This window comes from Caretta caretta, chromosome 15, assembly GCF_965140235.1.
Source record: "Caretta caretta isolate rCarCar2 chromosome 15, rCarCar1.hap1, whole genome shotgun sequence".
Classification (NCBI taxonomy): Eukaryota; Metazoa; Chordata; order Testudines; family Cheloniidae; genus Caretta; species Caretta caretta.
In genome coordinates, this window is record NC_134220.1 from 7,785,465 (window position 1) to 7,798,279 (window position 12,815).

Sequence of the window (12,815 nt, forward strand, 5' to 3'; positions counted from 1 at the left end):
CTTCAGGTGCCACAGAATGGACTAATTGATCTCTCCAGCTCCCCTTAACCTTTTCAGTACCAGAGCGGCATTTAAATACCCCAGAACAACATCTGCAGGGGAAGTAAATCCCGCAACAGAATAAACATGCTCCCAAGATGGCCAGTTAATGTCACGAAGTCCTGAGTCACAAAGAGGGATTAGTCAAGGCCCTGTTGTTTGAGCTAAAGAGTGGTCCAACCTTTTCATTGCTGTGGGCCAGATGGAGTTGGGTGGGGCCCCTCCATGGGCCACATACAGAAGATATGCTTTACAAAATGGTGTCCTCCATGCAGTGTGACCTTGCACGTGCAATGCATGCGAGCTCACGCTGCACAGAAAATGCCATTTTCAGAGCAGGTCTGCTGGGGAAGTGGATGAGTCCAGGGGTCGGGCAAAGGACAAAAGGAAAGAATTGAGGGTGACATTTTCAAAACACCTAAGTGACTAAGGAGCATTAGATACTTAGGAGCCTAAATGAGAGCTTTCAGTGAGACCTAAACTATGTCATTTTTGATAATGGGACTGAGGATCCTAAGTAACCCCTAAGCACTTCAGTACAGTAACCAAACCAAAGCACTTGAAAAAAATTCATTTTGGGCCCAACGAAATATTTTGTTTTGTTTTGGGTTTTGTTTTTTTTTACCTTTTTCTAAAAATAACATTCAAGTGAAATTGAAAATGTAAAGCTGTTTCAAACAGAAAAATTGCAAAGTTTCCTGTTAAAAAATGTTGAAACAAAAACATGCATACAAACATGCATACCCATAAACACACTGTCAGATCTTTTTTTCAAAGGAAAAAGAATAACCTGCAAATGAAGCTCAGATATATCCTAAACACTTTCCATTTCTCGAAGAGGAAAAACATGACAACACTCTTTAATAATGCTCCATATTCAGTTAAACGATACAGGATGGTGCCAGGCCTATGTAAACGTAATTACCTTGACAAGAGGAGCCATAAAGCCAACAAGAGCCAGATTATGATGGACAGAGTCAATCACACATCTGAAAGCTTCCTAAACCACTAGCAAGACAAATGCTCAGGGAAAGAATATATGCAATTTGCAATGACAAACTCTGATGTCTCTAATTGGGCCTGCTAAGTACATGCTCAGAAGACAACTTGTGCCGCAAATGCAGTTGTCTTTTGATAGGAATGAAAACACTGAGCTTGGATTTGCTCTGCTGATGAAGTATCTGGTTTTCTTAGGATGTCTATTCCCCACAGCACCTTCTCCGACAAATGGTTCTGATAACTCCATAGAGTCTGTGGCTGACATTTATGGATTGTCCTCTAGTGAGTCCCAGACAAAACACTGCAGCCATTTGATGTTGTTCTGGGAGTTTTAAGGCACATTGCTCTCGTGCCTCAACATTGCACAGGTGCACAAGGCACTGAGGGAACAAAAAATCTACCCCACCGTGATCCCCTGAGACTAAAACTGTGCAAAGTTAGCGCTGCTACCAGCCATAGCATCTCTAGAGTGGGCAGAGAAAGAGCAGGGTTCACGTGGACCCACACCACACCAATCAACAGAGTTGTCTGGGGAAGAAAGGGTGTATATACTAAATCCCAGCAACAAAGCATTTGTGAGCAACCGCAGAGTCAGTTCAACAGTAATCATAACCCCTTTGACTCGCTTTCCACAAACATTTGTGCCTGCCTCATTTTGTTTGTGGGAAAGGAAAATGCTCTGAGGAGTAAGGCAAATATGTCATTCCACAAGTATTCGCACTGTGCATGTTCATGTGGCCTTACTAAAAGCACTTTGTAGGCCTGGGAGCCATAAAGCATGGAGCAGAAATAATAGTGACTTAGAAGGCCAGTCACCTATCAAATTATGAATACTGAATGAAGAAGTCCGGCAAAGTGTTAGTAGACAACCTGCAGGCTGGCATGGATTTACATAAAATATTCCTTGAATAATTTTCAGTCATGAACAAATTCTTACAAATCAAAATCTGTTCCTGGATTATTTGTAAACAAAAGGGGCTAGGTTTATCAAGTAGTTCTCCCAGTCAATTTGAAGCTACATTACACTAATAATACATTATCTCCATGTATTTATTTGATTACTTAAGGACAGGAAAGTGAAAACTGTTCGGATTCAGAAAGTTTCAAGGTAACTCATCACCCGGCATGCTGCTGATATGAAGAGGATAGTTTCTTCCAATCCTACCTGCTGATTATATCTATTCTCCAGGGAGTCTCTTGTTTAATGGCCCATGGGTCCTTCCTCCTTTGTACAGATGCTGCTGGGGTCAGTAAGAGAAATTAAATGCCCCATTTGGACAGTTTAATTAGACTCTAAACAGGGCCAGGGTATGTTAGAAAAGTGCTGAGTAGCAACCTCTGGAGAAAGAGGGACAAGCACCCAGGAAAAAGGAGTGAAACAAGAAAAAGAAAGAACAAAAAAAACTCCTTAAACGTGATTTTCCTTCAGTCATTGTCCAGGTTCTTCGGAAAGGAATACACATTTCAATCAAATAACATTTGAACAAAGAGTGTATTTTTGTTACAATAAACGCTTCAGTTCCCTCAGATCTGGAGGGCAATACTTCCTCTTTCAGAAGTGCCTCCCATTGATTCATAACAGATAATTCCCTCCTTTCGGAGGTAAGTCCTCACTTTGAAGAAGAATGAGGTGAAGGTTTTTGGTTCTTGTTTGGCTTCCCTGACAATGCTGGGGGGGAGGGGGTGAAGAGGGGGCTTGTGCAAAGTACATTCCTATGTGAAACAAGGTTTTGTCACAACTGCAGTTTAAATGTGCTAATGGAAATGCTGGAAAAAAACCACAACTTGTACAGCTGCAGCTGCTTCTAAATTAAAACAATGTAACTTCTTCTGTGGGAGTTTGCAGGGTGGGAGGTTGTTTGCTTTTTTCCTCCCTTTGCTTTCAGGTGCTTAAGAAATCAAGTGGCTGTTTTGTGATTCAATGCACCAGCTGGAAACTTGAAGGGATCAGATAGTACAGACTCTGCCCTTTGGGCCTTTACAATCCAAAACAAGTTTTCCTTTTTCACAGTATGAAACAAACATTTTGTTGAAGCACAAATAGCCCTTTTGTGGCTCTCCTGAAAACAACACTTCTATACCTGCTTCCACTCACATGCTTCAGTTAGGGTGGGGAATGGGTCTGAAGTTCAAGTGTTCAGATTCAGGGGTTTGATTCAGGCCCACCTCTACAGTCCTTAGAGGCTCTGGCTATGCGTGGCTGCCATGTCTAAACCTTACCCGGTGAAGGCCCATGAAGGCTCACGGCTAGCATTTCCAGTGCTGCTCAGCACTCATGGAGACACCAAAGTAAGCAACTAGCTTTTCAAAAGAGCTCAGCATATTGCCCCTGAACTCTCTGGAAAATCTGAGCAGAAGTGCCACAATGGGAGCTGTAATGGAGTGCAGATCCGTTTGAAAATCTGGCCCAACATCTGTCAACTAAAAACGCTTCAGAGGCCCTGTGGTTTTCATACTCTTTTAGCACCTTACTAAAGAACCATATTTCAACATGGTCCTAAGGAACCCAGAGCAAACTCTCTGTAGACCAGGCTTATTTATCCTGTCAAACTGTTGACAATAGCATCTATTGTATCCTCTAATTATAGGCTACAAATTATAACTGATCATCCACTTGGATCAAGAAGGCGCTTTGCATGATGGGACTTGTAGTCCTTGAGGGCTCCATGTTCAACTTAAAGGTAAGGCGGCCAAAGGGTGAGACTGTCAGAAAAACTCAGCTCCCATTTAGGCACCAGTCTGAGTGGTCAGATTTTGAAATAAGCTCAGCTCATAGGATGCATGTTGGATGCTGAGCAATTTTGAAAATCTGGCCCTTATTTAGCTGCCTACTTGGGAGCTGAGGCCTTTAGAAAAACGGGTCCCATGACACCAGAAAGTAGTCCCGATGGACAAATCAGGTGCTGTTTTCTCCAAAGATGAAGAGATCTCCTCCGTGCTTAGTTTAGCTGGACCAGAATTCTCAGGTGAACTCTGCAGAGTAGGCTGATTGCTGTTAAAAATGTGTTATTAGGAGCATTAGTTCCAGTGTCATTGCAAAGTTCTAGTTTTGTAATTACATTCTACCACCCTAAATTACCTTTGTACTTTCTAATGGATACAGGGTTGTCCTTCACTTCCTGTCCTGAACTGTCGTGTAGTTTTTCTGGGCGCTGTTCATCTACCATGTGTTACCCCAGAGCTGGTTACTGGTGGAAGAAGTGGTCCTTCAAGGGTTGCATTCTGTTTATAGTGGCACATGCTGTGGTACCTTCCCCTGGAAGGATGAATCAGGCAGGCAAAACTCAGCAAGTGTTATCTCTGCCTCTCATGAGGGGAGAGTATGGGCCAGAACAGGTAAGGGAGCATGACTGATGAAATCTGATGATCCAAAAGGAAGTCTGCACCAACTGTTACCCATCCTGGTGGACAGTGGACCCCCTGCCCTCCCATAGCCTGGGTCTGGTAGTAGCTGTGAATCCCTGTGAATGGCTGCAGTTCCCATGCCTTCACACTCTCTGAGACCCAGAGGAGAGTCCTTGCTGGCACTTTCAGCAGTAATGGCCATGCAGATTTCCAGCAGATATCTGGGCAGCGCATGGAAGAGCATGTCATAGAAAGTAGCTATTTCCCCAGCGTTGCAGCCTCTTCTATCCATCCCCACTCCCCCCAACACACAATGGGCATGCTCTCTCCGTTCCCACACAGCTTCACACAGACAGACTTCTGCTGTCCCTGAGGTCGGGCACTGCTTCCCACCATCCACATGTCAGGGTGCTTTTTCTGCTCTGTTTGATTCCCCTCCACAACACAAAGCAGAGAGGAGCATGAAGCCTGTAGGGCCCAATCCTGCAAAGGTTTTCTATCAATACTCGTGCTTATTAGTATGAGGAGTCCCACTGAAGTCAGTGGGGTTACTCACAATAGGAAACACTATGACCACCAGCATGGTTTTTTTTTTTTCATAACTGGTCCAATTGTTTGTAAATCACTTCTGAAGGAAAAATGCTATATTCAATTATCGTTATTATTGTTTTGTTTTAATTGATTCTACAGACACTGAAAAAGGTGTGTATCCTTTCCCTGTCTATTTTCAGACATTCTGTGTCAGAGTCGTAAACTTGAGAGTTGTTCTAGATTTTTTTAAAAATATGTATAAATAAAATAATATCATTAATAATAAACCATGTGAAACTTCATGTGTACACCGTCTTAATTCGAGCACGGTTGTGGGCACAAAAGGGACTTTCTGAGATTTGTTATGTTTCGGCACATACTGCACTGCTGGGCAAGGATAAAGAAAGCAAGCTATTTCCAGTACCAGCAGCATGTAGAAATTAACGTGTGTATATGTGCACAAGCACAAGATTTTCAAAAGTGACAAATGATTTTTGGTGCTGAACTAGAGATACTTTAAAGGGGCCTGATTTTCAGAGACTGGGTGCTTAGCACTTGCTGAAAATCAAAGCTTTTAAAGATGTCTCAGGTTGGCCACCCAAATTCACTAGCCCATTTTTGAAAATCAAAGCATATATGTCTATGTGCATGTATGTATTCATGTAATTCTGAGTATGTGCTATGCGTTCTGTCTTGTCTCTATATATCGTTTCAGTTCTACATCACACTGGGCATGTTTCTCTTGTGTCATTTTCATTAATTACTAAATAATAAAACAACAGTCTATTTAGAAATACTCCAAGAAGCATCTGCCAAAAGAAAATATAATGGAAAGAGAAAAATAAGATTTTTATTTCAGGAGAAAAATTAAACAACACATATTTCACAAAATTTGTTTTCAGCAAATCTCAAGGTTGTAGTGTTGCTGTTTTTCCTTTTATCCCTTCTCTTTTTAGATATATATTGAAGTGATTCTTCCTACAAAGCATCCTGGTTTCTGTGTTGTCTTTCATCATGTATTTCTCCAAGATTTGCAAAGTGTCAGGAACGATTTGAAAGGAAAAAGAGAATTTGCAACGCAAATGTTGTTTTAAATCAATCAAACTGGATATCTGAGTAGATACAGAAGCATTTTGCTCAGCAAATAAATATTGAAATTGCTCTAAATAGTCCTGTGTATATTTACTTTCAAATATATTTATATGGGATGTATATATTTTATAAACACACAACATGATCTTGCTCCCACTGACTTCCATAGGAGCAGCATCAGGCTCATTTACGAGCTAACAATAGACAGTCAGGATGGATTTTTAGTCCATATTTATTTGTATCTATTTTTGCATATTGTAAACAGTGATGCTATTTTTGAATTTGATTTTCTTTCTGTTGCTTGCTTTTATCTGAGACAGAGGAACATGACTCCATGTCTCTTGTGTACTTTCATGATCCCCAACCCTCACAGATAGGAGATACATGGAGGCAGAGGGTCTGCTTAATAGGAAATGATTCCCTAGTATTTTCTACCCGGCTTGGATTCCCTTTCTGTCTAGTATTTTTAGTTCCTGAGATTAAAAAAAAAAAATCTTGGTTTATTTGTGTTGTAAGACTATCCACCAAATAAAGCTCATTGGGAGACTTTCTTCAATGAAAGCTCCAGTTTAACTGGTTCACTCTTAATTTAATGAATGACTCTTTCCCTCCGACAGCCATAGATATTGTAAAAGACAGAAAAGCCAATACTGGGCTGCTTTATGTTAGTTTCTTCTCTTAAAACATTTGTTTTTAACTTGAAATGTTCAAGGCAAAACTTGTAGACAGCAGATCCTTCCTTTAGAGCTACAAAAGTGTTTATATACTCATGGCAAAGACACCCTAATTAAATGCATCCATTAATGCTAGTTCTGAATTCAGAGTCTAAAATGCTGTTATTTGATTAAGCCTCAAAATTAAATCTTTATCATATATTGAATTTCTTTCTTTCTCTCCACAGAAAGCTGTGAAATCCACACTGCTTCTCTGCTGCTGTGATATATCGGGCTTCTTACTAAATCTCAGTACAATTTTCTGCCCCGTTTGAAAGCATTTCAACATAAAACACAACCATTTCATGCTATCAGTTGTTGCCTACAGTTTCAGTCCAACTGGTATTTCCTCCCATCCTCATCCTCCAAAATTAAAATGCAAACAGAGCAGACAGCGTAATAAAAAAGGAAGGAGAAGAAAATAAAAGAAACAAGCCATCTAATATATTCCAAAATTATTTCTTTAAAAAAACCATTTGCAGTGACAACAAGAAGGAAAAATTAATATTTTGTTTTCTGCCTTTCTAGTGGATTATCCTGGTTTGAAATAAAAGATTACAAATGGAAAACAAGCTTGTTTGGTTTCCATCACTCATTTTCTTTGCTGAAATACTAGTTTGGAACATCTGAAGAGAAAAAGGGTTGCAAAGCTTGATTTTTGTTATTTAATTGATGAATTAAACTAACCCCCGGGATTTGTAGGAGATTGTGGTGTAACAGCGCCCCCTGAAGATCAGAACAGTTTTGCCTTTCTTTTACTTTGCAGTGTTGTAGCCTTGTTGGACCCAGGATATTAGAAGGACAAGGGGGTGAGATAATATCTTTTATTGGACCAACTTCTGTTGGTGAAGGAGACAAGCTTTCGAATTTACACAGAGCTCTGGTCCAATAAAAGATATTACCTCAACCACTTTGTCTTTCTGTGACTTCTCATTCTTCTTTAACTTTAGTTTTCTTATAGCTTTTCAGAGAGAGGAGAGAGAGAAAAGGAACTTTTCAAACATTCTCAGGACCTCTGCTGCTCAGTGCAGGCCTGGGAAGAGGAGGTTGCAAGAATAACTTCCTAGTTATTTCAGATAGTTTAAAAAAAAACTTCCACTTTTTTCACTTAATCCCACTTTAGTTGAGGTCTGACCTTGGATACTTCCAAAAGACTTTAATCTCCAGTATGCCTAAATTGCTAAGGGGAATTTATGTTGTGTATGTGTTTGTGAGTAAGAGAGAGAGGGAATGAGAGCGAGAGAGAGCTGTTTAGAGTTGTTTAAATAGTTATGAACAATTTGGACTTTCCTGATTGTAACCATCTTATTACAGGCTTGCTGTAATTTTTAAAACATTTCATTTTTCTGCAGACAAGTAAATCCATTCATTAAAACTCAGGCAAGGGAACTGCGTGCCATGTAATGAACAGTGCCTGCCACAAGCCAGAATGTGTTGCTTTGATACAGAATTTAATATTTTTATATAATCCTCACTTTTAAAAAGTAGTGAGAAACAAACTAATGACCATATTCTGCTCTAGTTACATTGCTCTAACTCTGTGGACTTCAGTGGAATTTCACTGCTGTAAGAGAGAGTTTGGGGTTTTTTTTTTTTTCCTAATCGAATTTCTCAAGTTTGTGAAACTGTAATATTCCAGTTTATTGCTTCATTAAAACCAGTCTGCTATTTAAATATCAGAGAGGAATGCAGACAATCTGAGTATGATGCATTTAGAGAAGTGTACATGGATCGAGACTGCTTATTTTATCTGATGAAAAGTGACACAAAAATACAAATAATTAATTTACTATTATAAATTTATTATAATTCATTATAATTTATTATTACTGGGCCAAATTTATGATCCATTAATACTGCAGAATGTGTCCTATTATTATTACTATTTGAGCTACTGTTTGCTTAACGTTGTGTCAGTTCTTCCTTTATAAACCCCATTTTTTTTGTGTGAGTCTAACTAGATGGTAAAAGTTCACTCCAGCCTGAAATGTGACATTTAAGCTAGTGCATGTGTATTTATAACTAATGGTAAAAGAGAACACTGGCTTGGCAGTTCTGTTGTACACGTTATTCTTGTAAAATGTTTATTCTGCTTTTTATTTTATTTTGTTGCTTCTGGGCCCTTTTTTTCTCCATGTGTATCATTCAAGAATGACTTTTACAAAAAATGAAATGTGTCAAGTGATTCTAATTCTTTGCAGTTTGATTTTTTTTTAATTTCATCACCTTGCCCAAAACATACCTAAGAAACTCAATATAAACATAACATAGTGGCTCAGAAGGGGAACTAGTACAAATAACCTAGATGTTCAAAGCTGAAATGTATGACTATTACTGAGCAATAACAGCATGGTGCAAAACAAAGAGAAAGACACAGTCCTTGCCCCCAAGGGGTGAAAAGTAGCTTCTTGCACTAATGATTTTTCTAATCAGTTTTCAGGAAGCTTTTTAATGAGAATTTATTATGTGATCAGAAGGAATAGCTCCCTTGTAAGTACATAAGAAGTGTTTCAAAACCCTGGAAAGGCATACATAGAAAGCAATGTCAAATGTAAACCAATTTCAAATTCTTATTTTGGAAATTATGTTAGATGCAGCAGAGTGACTTATGACTACCAGATAACAGCAGCTGTGATGTATAGATCACACACACATACACAAAGTTTAGGCAGCCCAAAGATATTAACTAAAATATTATTTCACACTATATACAGAATTAGAGCCCAGTTCTTCATTCTTTACACCACTGGGTCCTTAGCCGATGTCCATGGGAGTCTTTTTATTGATTTTAATAAGAGTTGGATCCCTAATCATTACTCCTATGAGTAGGCAGAGGGTCTGATTTTGAGCTCACTTACACATATTTTACACCAGTTGCCTCCACTGACTTCAAGTGAGTTATGCCTGGTTCACTCTGGTGTGAGACCAGAATCTAATCTACTGACTGCAATGGGAGTAGAATCAGGCTCTGAAATGCTAAACTGTCAGTGCATTTGAAAAACTATCCTGACCATGTGTTTAGCCCAGAGACTGCTCTATTTTGGGTGGAAATATTCCTTAGTTCAAAACAACTACTTAGATAGTATTGGTTGGAAATTATAAACCAAAATAGGTTTATTTGAAGCTGCCTGGAAACTACAGGAGGTTTTCCTATGAAAAACTCTACCCAAATTCAAACTGTATTTCCCCATGTTCTGGCAGGCAGAGATAAATAATATTTGTGCATTTTTACGCATTCTGGGAAAGATATTTTCCTTTTTTTAAAAGGACATTAAACACAATTTTTTAATATTGTGACACAAACCAACAATGGAGACTTAGGCTGGACACTCCATCCTTGCCTCTCTCATCATTGTGCTTTTTCCCACAAACATATTCACAATAGTGAGAGGCAAAGAGGGAATATCAGCCCCTAACTTATATTTCCTGACTTCTGTCAGCCGGTGTCCGAAATCTTATTGTTATTTAAGCATAGGCTGGGTTGTTTTGTGTTTCTGGTGTGTCTGAACATAACATACATATAATTATGAACAGGATTGTAAAATACTGGCAAAGCGATCAGTCTTGCATAGTTAAAACAGAAAAATAACGTTTTTATTTCTATGTTAAGAATGTGGGAATAACTAACAGGACTGGAACAGAAAGAGAGAAAAGGAGAGAAAGAGATTGTTTTCTGTCATTAATTCTATATAATATCTTGTATTATTTAAAACTCTCACACAAAGCATTTTGGTTACAGGGTGTGCAAAGGACACCAATGCTATATAAATATAAAGGCACCAATCCTGCAAAGACTTCAGCATGTAAGTAACTTTATTCAAATGCGTAGCTCCATTTACAGCTTCTGGACTGAAAATAGTACTAAGAAAGAAAGAAAGAAAGAAAGAAAGAAAGAGGTTCTGGACAGTTTGCAATCTCCTGGTCATTAATTTAGTGCCAAACTTTTCACAATGACTAAGTAATGAGAAATTGAAGATACAGGTTTGGTCCATGTTGATTGCAAGTTCTTTGTGCACCTTCTGAAGCTAAGAGTTTAAACTTTACCTGTATTTCAGCATCTGAGGCACAGTGCTTGTACGTGCTCTCAGCATGTAAGCAGTCAGTCATTAAAACAGGCTTTATTGGCACTCACAATTTATTTTTGCATTTTTTTTAAATGCAAGCAAAGAGCTGCTTTCTAAATGCATTTCCCTTGGGGTTCATTGAATCTCCTGCACACCTTGACATCTGGGTGCTTTAGCCAGAGGTTTCTGCACTGGAGAAAAGAAGCTCTTTTTTGAAAGAGAGGTTTAAAGAAAAAAAATCCTTTTAAAAAGGGCTTAGGAGGGCTGGGGGTGGGTGGGAGGGAGAAAGACTATTTTCTAAAGCTCAAATTCCAAAGGAGGAAGACGGGAGAAATAGGAACTGAAACTAATTTACCTGCATTCCTTTGTCACTGCTTGGCCCTTGACTAGTAAATGATTCCTTTCACTAGCCAATAAAACCAAATCAAAAGCAGGCTTAGGGAGCAAGGGGGGTAGGGAAGAGGGGGAATCAACTTAAAGCCTGACAAAAAAGTAAACCCACTGCTCTCTGCCTGGCAGGAGGTCACGGCAGCCGCATGTCTACCCCATTCTGCTAACTGCCCGGCATTAGCACAGTGCAGACTCTACCTGCTGCCTTGCACCTCGGGCTCAGAGGCCATGCCACTGCTGTACATTATCAGGGATAGATCCCAGCTCCCCTCAGGGATCTCCACTTTAATGGTTGTCCCAGAAGTCCTGCTGATTTAGCTATAAGCGTCAGCCACATGCAGCTGGGTAAGAGCTGGAGTCTACTGGAGAACTTTTCTTACTCCAGCAGTTAGGCTGCCTTACCAGTATATCCCAGAGATCTAGTTGACAGTACCCTGGAATCACACACATGAGATACACACACATGAGAAAAGGACAATTACTATTATTGTTATTATCACAGAAGTGTCCAAACGACACTAAACTGTCTCCTAAGTGGCTTCAGAGTGTAAATCTTTTGAAAGTAAGAGGGTCCTAAGTCACAGAACCTAGATCTCCTGAGCCTAAATCACAAGACCAGATCTCGTGAAGTGCTGAGTACACTCCCCCCAGCCCCGCCACTGACTTCAGCAGGTGTTGAGGACACTCAGGGTTTTCAGGATTGGGCTCTGGAATTGTTCCTTACAAAGTATTTGATAGTATATTATTGCCATAGGGATCTGTGCCCTGAAAGCAGTATACCGAATGAGGCCAATAAAGAGTTAGATGGACAATAAAATCAGCTCCTTATTTTCCAGGTGAAGAGTGTGACTCTGGGTCTAGCCAGGTGCTTTCAGGGAAGCCAAGCTATGTATGGTCCATGGGACTTAGAGCAAGAAACAAGTGTGCTCTCCTTCCAGCTCATGTGACCTTGAAGTATTCACTTCGCACTCATAGCAGAAGTGACGACAGATGGAGAAGAGAGCTCCCCCCATGCAGAGCTTTGGCAGAACATGGTAGGTCTGGCCAGCCCCTTGGAGTGGAGGATGCAGTCGCTCTGGAAGCAAAGGCAACCCTGAAGATGAACTACTAGCTACAGCACAGCCCTGCGGCCACTACACATCTTGTGAGCAGAGGCAGCATTGTGACCGACACTGCACACCCCAAACTTTCCCTGTGTATGGCCCTTCATGTTAGCCATGCACAAGCACCAGGATGTAGCCCATCGGAATGCTGGCGTTTTCAGTACAACCCCAGCTTGTTTATTTGCTTCTCAGAGCCAACTTGTTTAAAGAACCCTTTCCTCACACTCTTCAGCACAGATCTTTTCTCCTGTTACACCAGCTAATAGCCTGGAGATCCCATGGGGTTGTGATATTCCCTTCAGAACGAAGCCTTGGCACTTTCCAGATCCTTATTTCCTTCCATTGGTTTGTCCTTAGTGAAATGAATGGCAGCTTCTTTCCAGCAAGTGTTATTTCCCCATTCCCCCAATGGTGCAGGAAATACGTCAGGAAGGAAGTTAACTGCATAGGCCTATATGCTTGTGGAAGTCTCCCATTGCCATGACCTGGAGTTCTCCAGGCAGATCTAGTGCAGTACACAGTCATTAACAGCTCAGTAA